Here is a 13,378-nt window from a genome sequence, read left to right as displayed (position 1 = left end):
ATAAAAAGTACTTAGGCGTGTAATTGGGAAGAATTGCACACCCTGGCACCAAAAAACAACTCTTGAAATTACACTACAGGGGACGGTGTAATTAAACAGCAAAGGAGGAGAAATTACTAAGCCAAGCATTAGGAAACACGAGCGCCAACAGGAAAAAGTGTCCTCATTCCATCTGGAAGAAGGGCCTTCTGGAAGGAAACGCACTTCCTGGCAGCACGTCGTTAAATGGGGGAATTGATTTTCTTCATCTCTTGCAAGAGGAAGCGGAGAACGCAGCTTGGCTGTGTCCGTAGGAAAGCAATGCAACTTCTCCTGGGGCTGTCCCGGCCTCCGCTATCCCATTGGGAATGACCCACAATGAGTTTTAGTGAAATGGAGAAGATATAAAAAAGACTGTACACCTCCATCCAAAAAAGACAAAGGATGAAGAAGAAGAAGAAGAAGAAGAAGAAGAAGAAGAAGAAGAAGAAGAAGAAGAAGAAGAAGAAGAAGAAGAAGAAGAAGAAGAAGAAGAAGAAGAAGAAGAAGAAGAAGAAGAAGAAGAAGAAGAAGAAGAAGAAGAAGAGCAGCAGGAACAGGAGTTTGGATTTATATCCCCCTTTTCTCTCCTGCAGGAGACTCAAAGGGGCTGACAATCTCCTTGTAACAACAAACGCCCTGTGAGGCGGGTGGGACTGAGAGAGCTCCAAAAAGCTGTGACTAGCCCAAGGTCACCCAGCTGGTGTGTGTGGGAGTGCACAGGCTAATCTGAATTCCCCAGATAAGCCTCCACAGCTCAGGCAGCAGAGCTGGGAATCAAACCCGGTTCCTCCAGATTAGATACACGAGCTCTTAACCTCCTACGCCACTGCTGCATGACAGTGGATGCGGATCCCCACCCCTCCATAGCAGGGAGTGAAACTACACTTCCTTATTCCACTTAGGGGGTTACAATTCCTGTTCTTTTGGTGGTGGAGAGTGCCATCAAATTGCAGCCGATGTGTAGTGTCCTCAGATGGTGGTCAAGACAACAAATGAAGACAGGTGATTTTCCACTGTTTGCCTTTGTGTAACAACCTTAGGCTCCCTTGGGGGTCTCCCATCGAAGTACTAACCAGGGCCAACTCCACTTAGCTTCTGACAAGATCAGGATAGCCTGGCAGCCCCATCAAGAGGAGGGGTGAATCCACAGCTGGGAGCAACATGGGGCGATACTGCCAAATTTGCCCTTCCAGGGGTGTTTGCTAGGGAGGTAGCCAGGGAGGTGGGATCCAGTGCAGATCTGCCAGCAGGCCAGTTCCACCATTGGGCCCCTCTAGTGGGTTACCAGCCAGCATCCCGGCACCCCCACCAGCATAGCAGAGGTAGTCTGGAGGTATGGTTGGGGGAGGAGCCAGGAGGTGGGATCCAGCAGGTTCTCACCAGTTCCTGGGAGTGGGTTACTAATTATTTGTGTGTGCCGAGAGGGGGTTACTAATTGGGTCCGCTTTCCCATCTCCACGCCCTCGCCTCCCCGAGAGGCATCCTGCCTTTGAACATGAAGGTTCCATCTAGCAATGGCGACTAATAATGTAACTCCCTGAACTGGGTTAATCCCTTTTAGGTACTGCAATTCATGGATTTTCAGCCTTTCATACCTTTTATCTCACCAGTCTCTATCAAAGAACCTGTGCGTTTCACCATTGCTGTGTTCAGATTTGTGAGTTGGGGTATTTTCTATAATGTGATGATGATTTAGAAATGACCTGGTCCCAAAAAAAATTTGGGGGGTCGTGGGCGGGGTGGAGTTGCCCATGGGGCATCCAACTTCAGGTTTCCTGCCCAGGGCTCAGGTTTCTCAGGCACGCTCTGTCTCCTTTGCTGAGGTACTGCCCTTGTGGAACCTGTTACTAAAAGTTTTGGATCCCACCACTGGGTAGGGAACCTGTGCCTAGTTGTTTTGATCCCACTCATCCATTGCCTCCCATTGCCTGAGGGGCTACTGCTAGCTTGGACTTCCACTCACGCCAGTGGTGCAAGCTCATTAGGGTCTAATGGGTTTTCCAGCTGTGACTTTTTTTTGTGTTTTCTGCCTCCCACCTCTTGGGATTGCAGTGTTGGCGAGCCATGTGTGGGCATGTGGCCCTTTGGATGGGGTTGTGGTCCAACTAGATGATAATAGAACTCCCATTAACAAACTGGAAAACAAAGCAGATGGACATGGTCTAATTCTACACCATGTACACAGATGTTTCCATTCAGCCCTTATGCCATTGCCTCATCTTGTGAAAATTCTTTTGAGCTTGGACTCAGTGCACCCACGCTTTGACAGATCTGGCTAACATTCTTAGGGTTCAATGGGGTTTTCCAGCGGTGACTTTTTTGTGTTTTCTGCCTCCCAATTCCTCTTGGGATTGGTGGGGTGGAGCAGCCATGGCGCCATGTGTGGGCATGTGGCCCTTTGGATGGGGTTGTGGTCCAACTAGATGATAATAGAACTCCCATTAACAAACTGGAAAACAAAGCAGATGGACATGAATCTCGAATTCCTACACCATGTACACAGAGATGTTTCCTGGGGTCAGTCTTGTGACACGGTGTCATCTGTGAAATCTCTTTGACTTTGAAAAGATAGATTCACTAACATTCTTCACACATGGACATTTGGAAGATTTTCCAGACTTGACTTCGTCTAGAAGGATAAATCTTACAGCTGATTCTCTCATGACATCATGGTTTGAACTAATAAACATTTTTGAGGTTTAATAAGTGGGCATTTGGTGAAGTTCGTTCTAGAATGAACTCAGAATTTGTAATTTGGTGTCCCAATTACAGCGCCCCATTGGCGCTATGCCACAGTTTGAATCCCACCACCATGGGAACCTGTTACTAAAATTGTTGGATCCCACCACTGCCAGAAAGGTTCATCACTGGTGAAAACAAGAAAGAATGGACTAAACTGTCACATCCCATCTCTCTTACTAAATGTGTCTGAATGCATCTGCAATAAAGAAGACCAAAGGCAGAGCGAGGGGGAATGGTGCCCGTGGCACGCAAGCACCCTGTGCCCTGCCATGCCCTGCCACACCCCGGAAGGCCCTTGCCCTGACCCAGAATGCCCCATCATGCCTAATCCACACCCATGCGTTGGCATGCGCCTGGGGCGTCCCCCCCCCTGCCCCACTGGCACTATGCCACTGAAAAAGAGGCATGTTCAAATTTTTCTTACAGCCACGGGTGCCAGGCTAATTCACAACACAGAGCCTACTTCATTGGATCCTTCACCTCTCAGTCTAAGGCCCCTTCCGCACATGCAGAATAATGCATTTTCAAACCACTTTCACAACTGTTTGCAAGTGGATTTTGCTATTCTGCACAGCTTCAAAGAGCCTTGAAAACAGTTTGAAAGTGCATTATTCTACATGTGCGGAATGAGCCTGAGAAAGAAGACCGGCTATCCCTTAGCAGGGATAATATGGGGGAAAGAACACAAGAATATATGGATCTGCCTTATACTGAATCAGACTTTTGGTCCACCAAGGTCAGCATCAGCTACTCGGGTTGGCAGCTGCTCTCCAGAGTCAAAGGTAACAATCCTTCTCACCATGGTCCTTTTAACTGGAGAGACCATAGATTGAACTCGCGACCTTCTGCAAGCCGAGCAGATTCCCTACCACAGCCTGTGCCCTGCAACAGGGTCATAATTCCATGGAAACTAACAGAAGGATTCCTTCCATTTAACTTTGCAACGACTTGGCCAGTACTATTTTCCTACTCTCTTATCTCCATCACTTTCTTCTGCATGTTTTCTTGTTAATGCACATCATCTGCTACTAGCTGTGGTTCAGAGGAGCTCAGTTGGCATAGTTCCTGCTCTGCATGCAGGTATTGAAAAGAATGATATCTCTCTTGAGGAGACCTTGAAGAGAAGATACCAGTCAGAATTAGATTTGCCAGGGCTGAACTGGGAAATTTGTACAGATTTGGGGGACAAGTCTTCAAAGATCAGTTACCCTGGAGAAAATGTATCCTTTGGAGGGTGGCATTACACCCCACTGAGGTGAGACCAAGAGTGGTGTAGGGGTTAAGAGCAGTGGACTCCAATCTGGGAAATCTGGTTTGATTTCCTACTCCCAGAGGTGGGATCCAGCAGGTTCTCACAGGTTCCCGAGAGCAGGTTACTAATCATTTGTGTGTGCCGAGAGGGGGTTACTAATTGGTGATTTTGCCCCGTGATTTTTGCCTCAGTTACATGCCTGGCATGCCTGCGTGCATTCTCCTCCATTATCATTTCCCCGCCCAAGGACCGGTGCAGCAGCTGCGTCCTTGCCACAGCCCCGCCCAGCAATGCCCCGCCCACGGAATGCCTGCCCCCGCCCCCACTGTGCCCCGCCCATCCCCATTGGCACTACGCCACAGTTTGAATCCCACCACCATGGGAACCTGTTACTAAAATTTTTGGATCCCACCACTGCCTCCATAGGAGTGGCAGTCTCTAGTCTAGTGAACACGGTTTGTTTCTCCACTTCTCCTCCTGCTGGGTGACCTTGGGCCAGTCACAGTTTTCTCAGAACTCTCTCATCTCCACCTACCTCACAAAGTGTCTGTTGAGGGGAGCGGAAAGGAAGTTGACTGTAAGCTGTTTCGAGGCTCCTTATGGTAGAGAAAAGTGGGGTATAAAAACCAGCTCTTCCGCTTCACCTCCCTTCCCTTCCCAAACCCTGTCCTCCATGAGTTCCGCCACAAATCTCTGGCAATTTCTGATCCAAGAGTCATCACTCTTACCAACAGATGAGCCGAACCATTTGGTATCCCTTATGAGGCACTCGGAACCATGGCCAAACAGAAGGGCTCAAAATGGTGTCGGACTAGGATCTGAGAGACCCAAGTTCAAATTCCCACGCTGCGGAAACTGGCCAGATGACCTTGCCTAGACCAATCTCTCCAGCTGACCTACCTCACAAAGTCGTTGTGAGGAGAAATCAGCGGAGTGGAGAATAACGTTGACTGCCTTGAGCTCTTTGTGAGAAGGGCGAAATAAAAATTTTAAAAAAAATAAACGCAGACCGCACCACAGGAATGGCGGGAAACTGCAAATATGGTTCACTCAGCACATTCTCGGAGGACGTCTGCTCTTTCACTCACCTTTCCTTAACAGGGAAGCCTGAGAGGGAAGTTTCAAGGCTGATTAAAAATGTGCACCTCAAGGGAGAAATGCTACAACGCAATAAATAAAAGAATGTCGTTGAAACCGACATGTCTACATAGCATTCCACAAGAAACATTTGCTGAGGTATCTCCCGGCACCTATCTGAGGGAGCGGGCATCAGTATCTGTCCGACGTGTCATAATCATTTTTCCAGCATCAAAAACTTGCTCTGATGTGCAGCGTAGTCATTTTTACCCTGAAACAATCCATGACAGAAGGCACGAAAGAATTTGTATGATTTCACAAGCGCACGCAAGCACGTTAGGAATGCCAGTGTTCAAATGGGACCCGGGGATTCCCCGGAAGTATGTCAGGGACTGGGCCTAGTTGATTGAGATGCATACCTCACTCAATGTAATCGCTACAAGATATATGTAACCGGCCTGCTATAAGTTACCACTGTTGTAATTCTTTCCTTGTTCTTAAGAACATAAGAACAAGCCAGCTGGATCAGACCAGAGTCCATCTAGTCCAGCACTCTGCTACTCGCAGCGGCCCACCAGGTGCCTTTGGGAGCTCCCGTGCAGGATGTGAAAGCAATGGCCTTCTGCTGCTGCTGCTGCTCCTGAGCACCTGGTCTGCTAAGGCATTTGCAATCTCAGATCAAGGAGGATCAAGATTGGTAGCCATAAATCGACTTCTCCTCCATCAATCTGTCCAAACCCTTTTTAAAGCTAGCCAGGTTAGTAGCCATCACCACCTCCTGTGGCGGCATATTCCAAACTCCAATCACACGTTGCGTGAAGAAGTGTTTCCTTTTATTAGTCCTAATTCTCCCCCCCTCGCCAGCATTTTCAATGAATGCCCCCTGGTTCTAGTATTGTGAGAAAGAGGGAAAAATTTCTCTCTGGCAACATTTTCTACCCCATGCATAATTTTATAGACTTCAATCATATCCCCCCTCAGACGTCTCCTCTCCAAACTAAAGAGTCCCAAGCTGCAGCCTCTCCCCTTATTTTATGGCTTCACATGCTGAGTAGATAACTAGGCTTACCCCTGATACTTCTGGTCCCATGGGAAACAGGATGTTTCCGTTGTCCTGTGGGGGCAGGGGGCCAGGTGACTTTATCTCTATCTATCACCCACCTTGGGGCACCTCAGATCCGAAATAATTATTTCTCACATTTTTTGGGAAAACAGAAGGGGGGATCTAATTCTGAATAAAAGGGACAGTAAAAGCCAGATTTGGCAGAACTGGCTTTTCCAAGCTGGGTGCTTCACTGCCTATCAATAAATGCTGCTGATCAAATATACAGAGTCTGTTTATTGCTTCAGGATTCGAGACATAACAAAGTACTGTTCATCTCCAGACTACAGAGACCAGTTTCCCTGGAGAAAATGAATGATTTGGAGGGTATACTCTAGGGAATTATGCCCAATGGTGTCCCTGTCCTCTGAGGCCCCACCCCCAAATATCCAGATGTTTCCCCATCTGGATCTGGCAATCCAACCCCCATCCCCTACCTGTGGTCAGAGGGAAAAAACAGGCTCTGCTATTTATTTCTAAGAAGGTGGAATATCCTGCATCTGGTAAGTGCTAGGATATCAGCCCTAAAGATTTACACTTTCTAATGGTACAGTCGACACTCTGATATCTGGAGGCCAAGTTGAGAGACTTGGGAATATTCAAATCAAACCCATCACATTTTATTGCATTGGCCATTGGCCTTCACGATCAATACACATAATGTTAAAAGCTACCGTGTTTCCCCGAATATAAGACAGTGTCTTGTATTAATTTTTGCTCCCAAAGATGCGCTATGTCTTATTTTCAGGGGATGTCTTATTTTTCTGTGTTCTGTTCATTGGGCATGCTTCCGAACAAAACCTTTGCTACGTCTTACTTTCGGGGGATGCCTTATATTTCGCATTTCAGCAAAACTTCTACTACATCTTATTTTCAGGGGATGTCTTATATTTGGGGAAACAGGGTATACATCAATAGTTCCCTGGACATAAAGAAGGGAGTTGCCAGTCTGGGTCTGGAGTTTAGATTAGATAAAATTAAACCAGTGGTGGGATCCAAATATTTTAGTAACAGGTTCCCATGGTGGTGGGATTCAAACAGTGGAGTAGCACCAGTGGGGCTGGGTGGGGCACGATGGGGGCGTGGCCGGGCATTCTGGGGGCGGGGCATTAATAATTTCTCTGTTTCTGTAAAAAACTCTTACTGTAAAAAAAAGTTCCTAATTTCCAGCTGGTATCTTTCTGTCCATAATTTAAACTCATTATAGCAAGTCCTATCGTCTACTGCCAACAGAAACAACTACTTCTCCTCTAATTGACTGCCTGTCAAATACTTAATACGTTCAAATACTTAATTTTGTTTCTAGAAATCAAAAGAAGGATACTTTCCTTAAACAAGGAACTTTACTATATTTCTAAAACATATTTTTAAAACAGCCCAACAGGGAGAATTATCCTGTTTTCTACCTTCGCTAACCAGCCACATAGGAAACAACAGGACTTTATGATTTTTGGACCTAATGGCATTTCTAACGGAAAAGCAGACCCAATTAGTAACCCCCTCTCGACACACACAAATAATTAGTAACCCACTCTCGGGAACTGGTGAGAACCTGCTGGATCCCACCTCTGAATTAAACCATGTCTGTGTTATTTGCAATCTAATCTTTCTAGCTACCAGTGCAAATAGAACGACTCTTTCAGAGACATGGGGATTGGAATCAGACACAAAAAAATAAATAAATTTCCCATGATTGGACATATCTGGCCTCTTAAGCAATAACCTATTAATATATTTACCTCTTGGCTCACTGTAAAGGGAGCAAACAAGCAAGTCGTGCGGTAGATTTTCAACCATGCCAACTCTGCAAACACAAAGGCATCGAGGAACAAAGATATGTAGAAAACAACCGCTTCACATTGCTGATGGCCGATCATTACTGCTCGAGCCGTTAAGTTCACGAAATACAGAATTCTACCTTGGTCTGGGAATGTTTAGTCTGGAGAACAGGAGGTTGGGGGCAGGGGAGACGATTGTTCTCCTTAAGTGTTTTAAGGGTTGTCACTTAGAGGAAGGTAGGGAGCTGTTCCTGTTGGCAGCGGAGGATAGGACTTGCAATTATGGGTTTAAATTACAAGCAGAAAGGTTCCAAATGGATATTAGGAAATAAATGTTTGCAGTAAGAGTTGTGCAATCAGCTGCTTAGGGAGGTGGGGAGCTCCCCCGCACTGGCAGTCTTCAAGCAGCAGCTGGACAAACACTTGTCTGGGATGCTCCAGTGTCTAGTCTATGTCTGCAATGAGCAGAGGGTTGGACTAGATGGCCTCTATGGCACCTTCCAACTGTACAATTTTATAAGTTACCCGTTCCTTCAGAGGAACTGGTCTCTAATGTCGGGATCAAGTGCAAACTCCAAGGCCCCTTCCGCACGAGCCAATAGTAATAATAATAATAATAATAATAATAATAATAATAATAATAATAATAATAATAATAATAATAATAATAATAATAATAATAATAATAATAATAATAATAATAATAATAATAAACATCACACAGTCCTAGATGCTTGGGAAGTGTACGACGTGTGATGTAATACAAAATCCAGCATATTGATCTTGCTTGCTGTGTGTAACTGTTTTGTATCAATAATAATAATAATAATAATAATAATAATAATAATAATAATAATAATAATAATAAGAAGAAGAAGAAGAAGAAGAAGAAGAAGAAGAAGAAGAGGAGGAGGAGGAGGAGGAGGAGGAGGAGGAGGAGGAGGAAGAGTTTGGATTTACATCCCCCCTTTCTCTCCTGCAGGAGACTCAAAGGGGCTTACAATCTCCTTGCCCTTCCCCCATCACAACAAACACCCTGTGAGGTAGGTGGGGCTGAGAGAGCTCCAGAAGCTGTGACTAGCCCAAGGTCACCCAGCTGGCGTTTGTGGGAGTGCACAGGCTAATCTGAATTCCCCAGATAAGCCTCCACAGCTCAGGTGGCAGAGCTGGAAATCAAACCCGGTTCCTCCAGATTAGACACACGAGCTCTTAACCTCCTACGCCACTGCTGCTCCTAGACAACCTGGGCTAACCATGGGTTAAAACCCAGTGTTGGGGCAGAACTTTGCACACATCCCAGTCCTAATGTGGGTCCACTCTATGGCTATTTTCCCGCTTCAATTGAAAGCTGAGGCAGACCGTGCTCATAAGAAACGGGTGTTCTTGAGCGTGGGTTAATGCCTCCCCACCCCAGTCAGCCTTCACCCTCCCTCCCTCCCGCGACCGTTCTTCCCTCGCGCGCTCTCCAGCCCACAGCGCCGGCGACTCAACCCAAGGGGGGGGGGGCGGATCCACGCCCATAGCCAGCAGAGGGGAAAGGCTCTGCGCAGGGTTTTCCAAAAGGCGCCCTTCCGTACAGGAGCAAAAAAGACCTGCGCTGAGGAGCCAGAAGAGCGGCAGAATCGGGGTGGCTGCGTTGTCACCAGTGGTGCAGTGGGGAGTGCACCACAACCCCGGGTTACTTGCCGTGAGTACCCCGCACCAAACAGTGAGTGGGGAAACAGCCTATGTTTCCCCCCTCCCCAACCTGGGTTTTCCCAGAACTGCGTTATCAGCTATTCTTTTGTCTTGCTTCACCTTGCAGCCACGGCCAAGCAAACGGCCCCAGGTGGGTGGCCCTTCAGTCAGGCTGTGTTCTCACAGTCTACAGAACACAGGCACAGCCAATCAAAATGTTTCTTTTTTTCCTGCCTGCTGAGCTCTGGTCAGCTTCAGAGTTGCGCCTGCCATTTTGTGCGCTGCTGCAGAGATTCTCCTGCCTCTGACATATGATGAAGGTTCTTCACAGAGGTTTCCTCTGCCTGCCGCTCATCCGCACGCAATTTCCACGTTAAAAGAAAAAGAAGTAGATGACTAAAGTCTGTACTGTCTAGTGATCCTGCACACGTGTCATTTTTCCTTTGTTTTTAGGGGTATGTCAGCAAAGCTACGATGACACAAGTATGCACGCATTGCGCCTTCTGTAATCATGAGGTCGTAGCTTCACAGACATCCCCCTAAAAACAAAAAAGGAAAAAACAACACAGGCACAAGATCGCTAGACAAAACAAATTTTATTCGTCTACTTTTTACATGGACACTGTGTATGGATAAGCTGCAAGTAGAGGAACCCTCCATGAGGAATCTTTAAAGAACTTCTGCTGTAGCACACAAAATGGCAGACACAAATGGCGAAAATGAAAGTAAGAGGTTTGGGCAGGAAAAATAAAGCATTTCCTGCCTGCTTTTGTTCATGCAGAAGGCAGGAAATGTCTTCAACCTGGGTTGGGGGGGTGGGGAAAAGATTTTTGAAATTTATGCTGATTCCGCATGGATCAAAAAAAGTGGTGTGAAAATGGTGTGAAAACAGTATAAACCCTTTTACACCATTTTCACACTGTTTTCACACCGCTCTTTTTGGCCCATGCAGAATGAGCCTTAGTTTAGCGATTTTTGAAAAACCCAGGTTGAGAGGAATAAAACATTTTGAAGATGTTTTGGGGGAGGGAGCTGTGTGAACTTCTTCCCCGAAAAGGTTTTTAAGGAGTCCTCAAGATGTTTTATTTCCGCTGTGTGGAAATCATCTTCCTTGACAGTCTCACACCCAAGGACTAATTCTGCTTAGCTTCCAAGATCTGAGGGATCAGACAGGTTTCACCAGTGATGGCGAACCTTTTCGAGACCAAGTGCCCAAATTGCAACCCAAAACCCATTTATTTATCGCGAAGTGCCAACACAACAATTTAACCTGAATACTGAGGTTTTAGCTTAGAAAAAACGGTTGGCTCCAAGGCGTGTGCTACTCAGGAGCAAGCTTGGTGGTAGTCTGTGGCTTTGCTTTGAAGCAACCGTGCAACTCTTCCAACGTGTGAACCACGACCCTAGGAGGGTTTACTCAGAAGCAAGCCTCATTGCCAGCAACCGAGCTTACTCCCAGGTAAAGGATCGCGCTTTAGTTCTTCGCATGAAAATCAATGGGGTTTAACAGCGCTTAACAGGGTTACCTACATTGCTTCCACAAAACTAGGTGTTAGGTTTAATGCTAATAATCTAGCCCAGTGGCCCAGGCCAGCCTAGATGTGTGTGGGGGGGGTGACTCTGCGCGTGCCCACAGAGAGGGCTCTGAGTGCCACCTCTGGCACCCGTGCCATAGGTTTGCCACCACTGGGCTACACCTTCTTATTTTCCCTCCATCAATTTGTTACAATTCAGTTTTAAAAAAAATTAAACCAGCAGCAAAAATCAGACACAATGAAGAAGACTTCGGAAGTGACTTGCTGGAACCAATCCTTTCACAATAGAGCAGTCTTAAGAGAGCTCTTTAAGGACCAAGCTCTTAATAGGGGTGTCACCACCAACAAATCCCTGTTTATAGTGGCAGATAACTCTTCCTCTTGACTGTAGTTGTGCCTGTATTTACCAGCGTCTCGTCATTCCAACTTTATCCTATTCTTAAACTCTTACAGAAGTCACTGTAGGAACATAATTAGATGTCAGCTGAGAGGACAGCGCAGTACAGTGAAGGCATCAGGCTAGGCATGACCTGAAATAACAGTTTGTTTGGGATCTGTTGAGAACTATGGATACAGACCAACACTAATTTTAAAAGGTACATTGCTCGGTTTACGGCATAACTTTGCTCAGTTGATACTCTTGCCCAAGTTGAAGGGTGAGATCCATAAATAACGTACTGTAGAGTAGCCTCATCGGCTATTTATTCCAAAGAAAATGGGCCACATCTCAGATAGCCACCGTACAAGTATATATCTGCTACACTGAATGGGGAAAAAAAATCCACTACAGAACATTACAAGCATTAAACATATTTAAAATCTGCGACTTCCCCTACCTGTTCCAACATGAGACACGAGTCTCGTGCATAGGAAAAAGTATGAACGTGCCAAGAAAGTTCTTTCAAGGAAAAAAAAGGAAAGAAAAGCAACTTTTCTATGTTAACGTCAGCCTGGCCATGTGCGATTTTCGACACCTTGACAGTAATTAGTGTTCTGTACCAGTTTAAAAGCTCGCTTCCAGTTTTGCAAGCAATAAGGGGTCTTCGCCTCACTAATTCAGCCACACATAAGAAAAAAAATGCATCAGTTTTTCCCCAAGGGGCCCCCAGTAAACAAGAACAAGAAACAACCAGGGAAGCAATCAATTTTTCACAGCAGTTTAAGAGATTACAAGAATTCACCTTACCTGTTGCAGAAAGGCACGAAAAGTTTCCAGTAATTGCTTGAGCAGTTTCCTCCCGAGGCTCAGCCGAAACGCTGTTGAAGTCAAAGCAGAAACTTCTCCCTGTTTAAAGCAAAGCAGTCTGATCTCAGCAGGGGAAACCGTAGCAGGAATAAGGAGGAAGCCAGGAATCTCTGTCCAGCCCAGCCTGTGAAATTACTTTTTTGTAAAAAAAAAAAAACAACCCGAAGAGACTGATGTTTAGGGAAAAGACAGGACAGAGGTGTCCTGTAACTCCAGAAATTTCACAGTAGTCGCCACAGAGAGAGAAGATCTGTGTTGCTCCAAGTGAGGCTGACTTCAGTGGGATGAAAATGGTTTAAGGGGGAGGCCGGGGAGGGGTGTGTAGAGGTGGAGGTTAAAGGAAACTTCTGGGAGAAAAAAACTAGGGAAATGCTCTCTGTTTAAGTGAGTTTACAGACCCCCCCTCTCCCAGATTTGCTTCAGAGCACACTGGGTTCTTTGTGAGGCGATTGTCAAATTCTGCTGCTTTTGTTGACTTTTAATTGATACTGACTACTATTTTTCCCCCCTGGTTTTTAATTTCTTTTCTGCCTTGAGATTACTTTTGGAGCACTTTCTTTTTTAAATAAGAGGGAACACTGCGGATGTGCATTGTAAATAAATAAATCTATAAAGGGGTCATGGTGAGTTTACCGGGCTGTGTGGCCGTGGTCTGGTAGATCTTGTTCCTGACATTTCACTGGCATCTGTGGCTGGCATCTTCAGAGGTGTATCACAGAGATAAGTCTGTTACGCACTGTTACACATCTCTGAAGATGCCAGCCACAGATGCAGGCAAAATGTTAGGAACAAGATCTACCAGACCACGGCCACACAGTCTGGAAAACCCACAGCAACCAGTTGAATCCAGCTGTGAAAGCCTTCGACAATGCATTTAAAGGGGTTGATTACAACCCAGTATCCAGGCATTTCTCTTGTTTTTGCATTTCCCCCCCCCTTTTTTTTCAA

The 13,378-nt window shown here is 46.0% G+C and overlaps 1 protein-coding gene across 1 annotated transcript in view; it reads right to left on the bottom strand.

Annotated features, from left to right (window-relative positions):
- LOC125439376 (collagen alpha-1(XXII) chain-like) overlaps positions 1-12,694 on the bottom strand; it is an 86,306-nt gene extending 73,612 nt beyond the window's left edge. The window contains exon 1 of the mRNA XM_048508470.1: positions 12,371-12,694. The gene's annotated coding sequence lies outside the window, so the exon portion shown is untranslated. The remainder of the gene's footprint in view (positions 1-12,370) is intronic.
- Between the last annotated feature and the right edge of the window lie 684 nt (positions 12,695-13,378).

Source organism: Sphaerodactylus townsendi, linkage group LG09 (genome assembly GCF_021028975.2).
Source record: "Sphaerodactylus townsendi isolate TG3544 linkage group LG09, MPM_Stown_v2.3, whole genome shotgun sequence".
NCBI lineage: Eukaryota > Metazoa > Chordata > Lepidosauria > Squamata > Sphaerodactylidae > Sphaerodactylus > Sphaerodactylus townsendi.
This window is presented reverse-complemented; position numbering and strand designations above follow the sequence as displayed.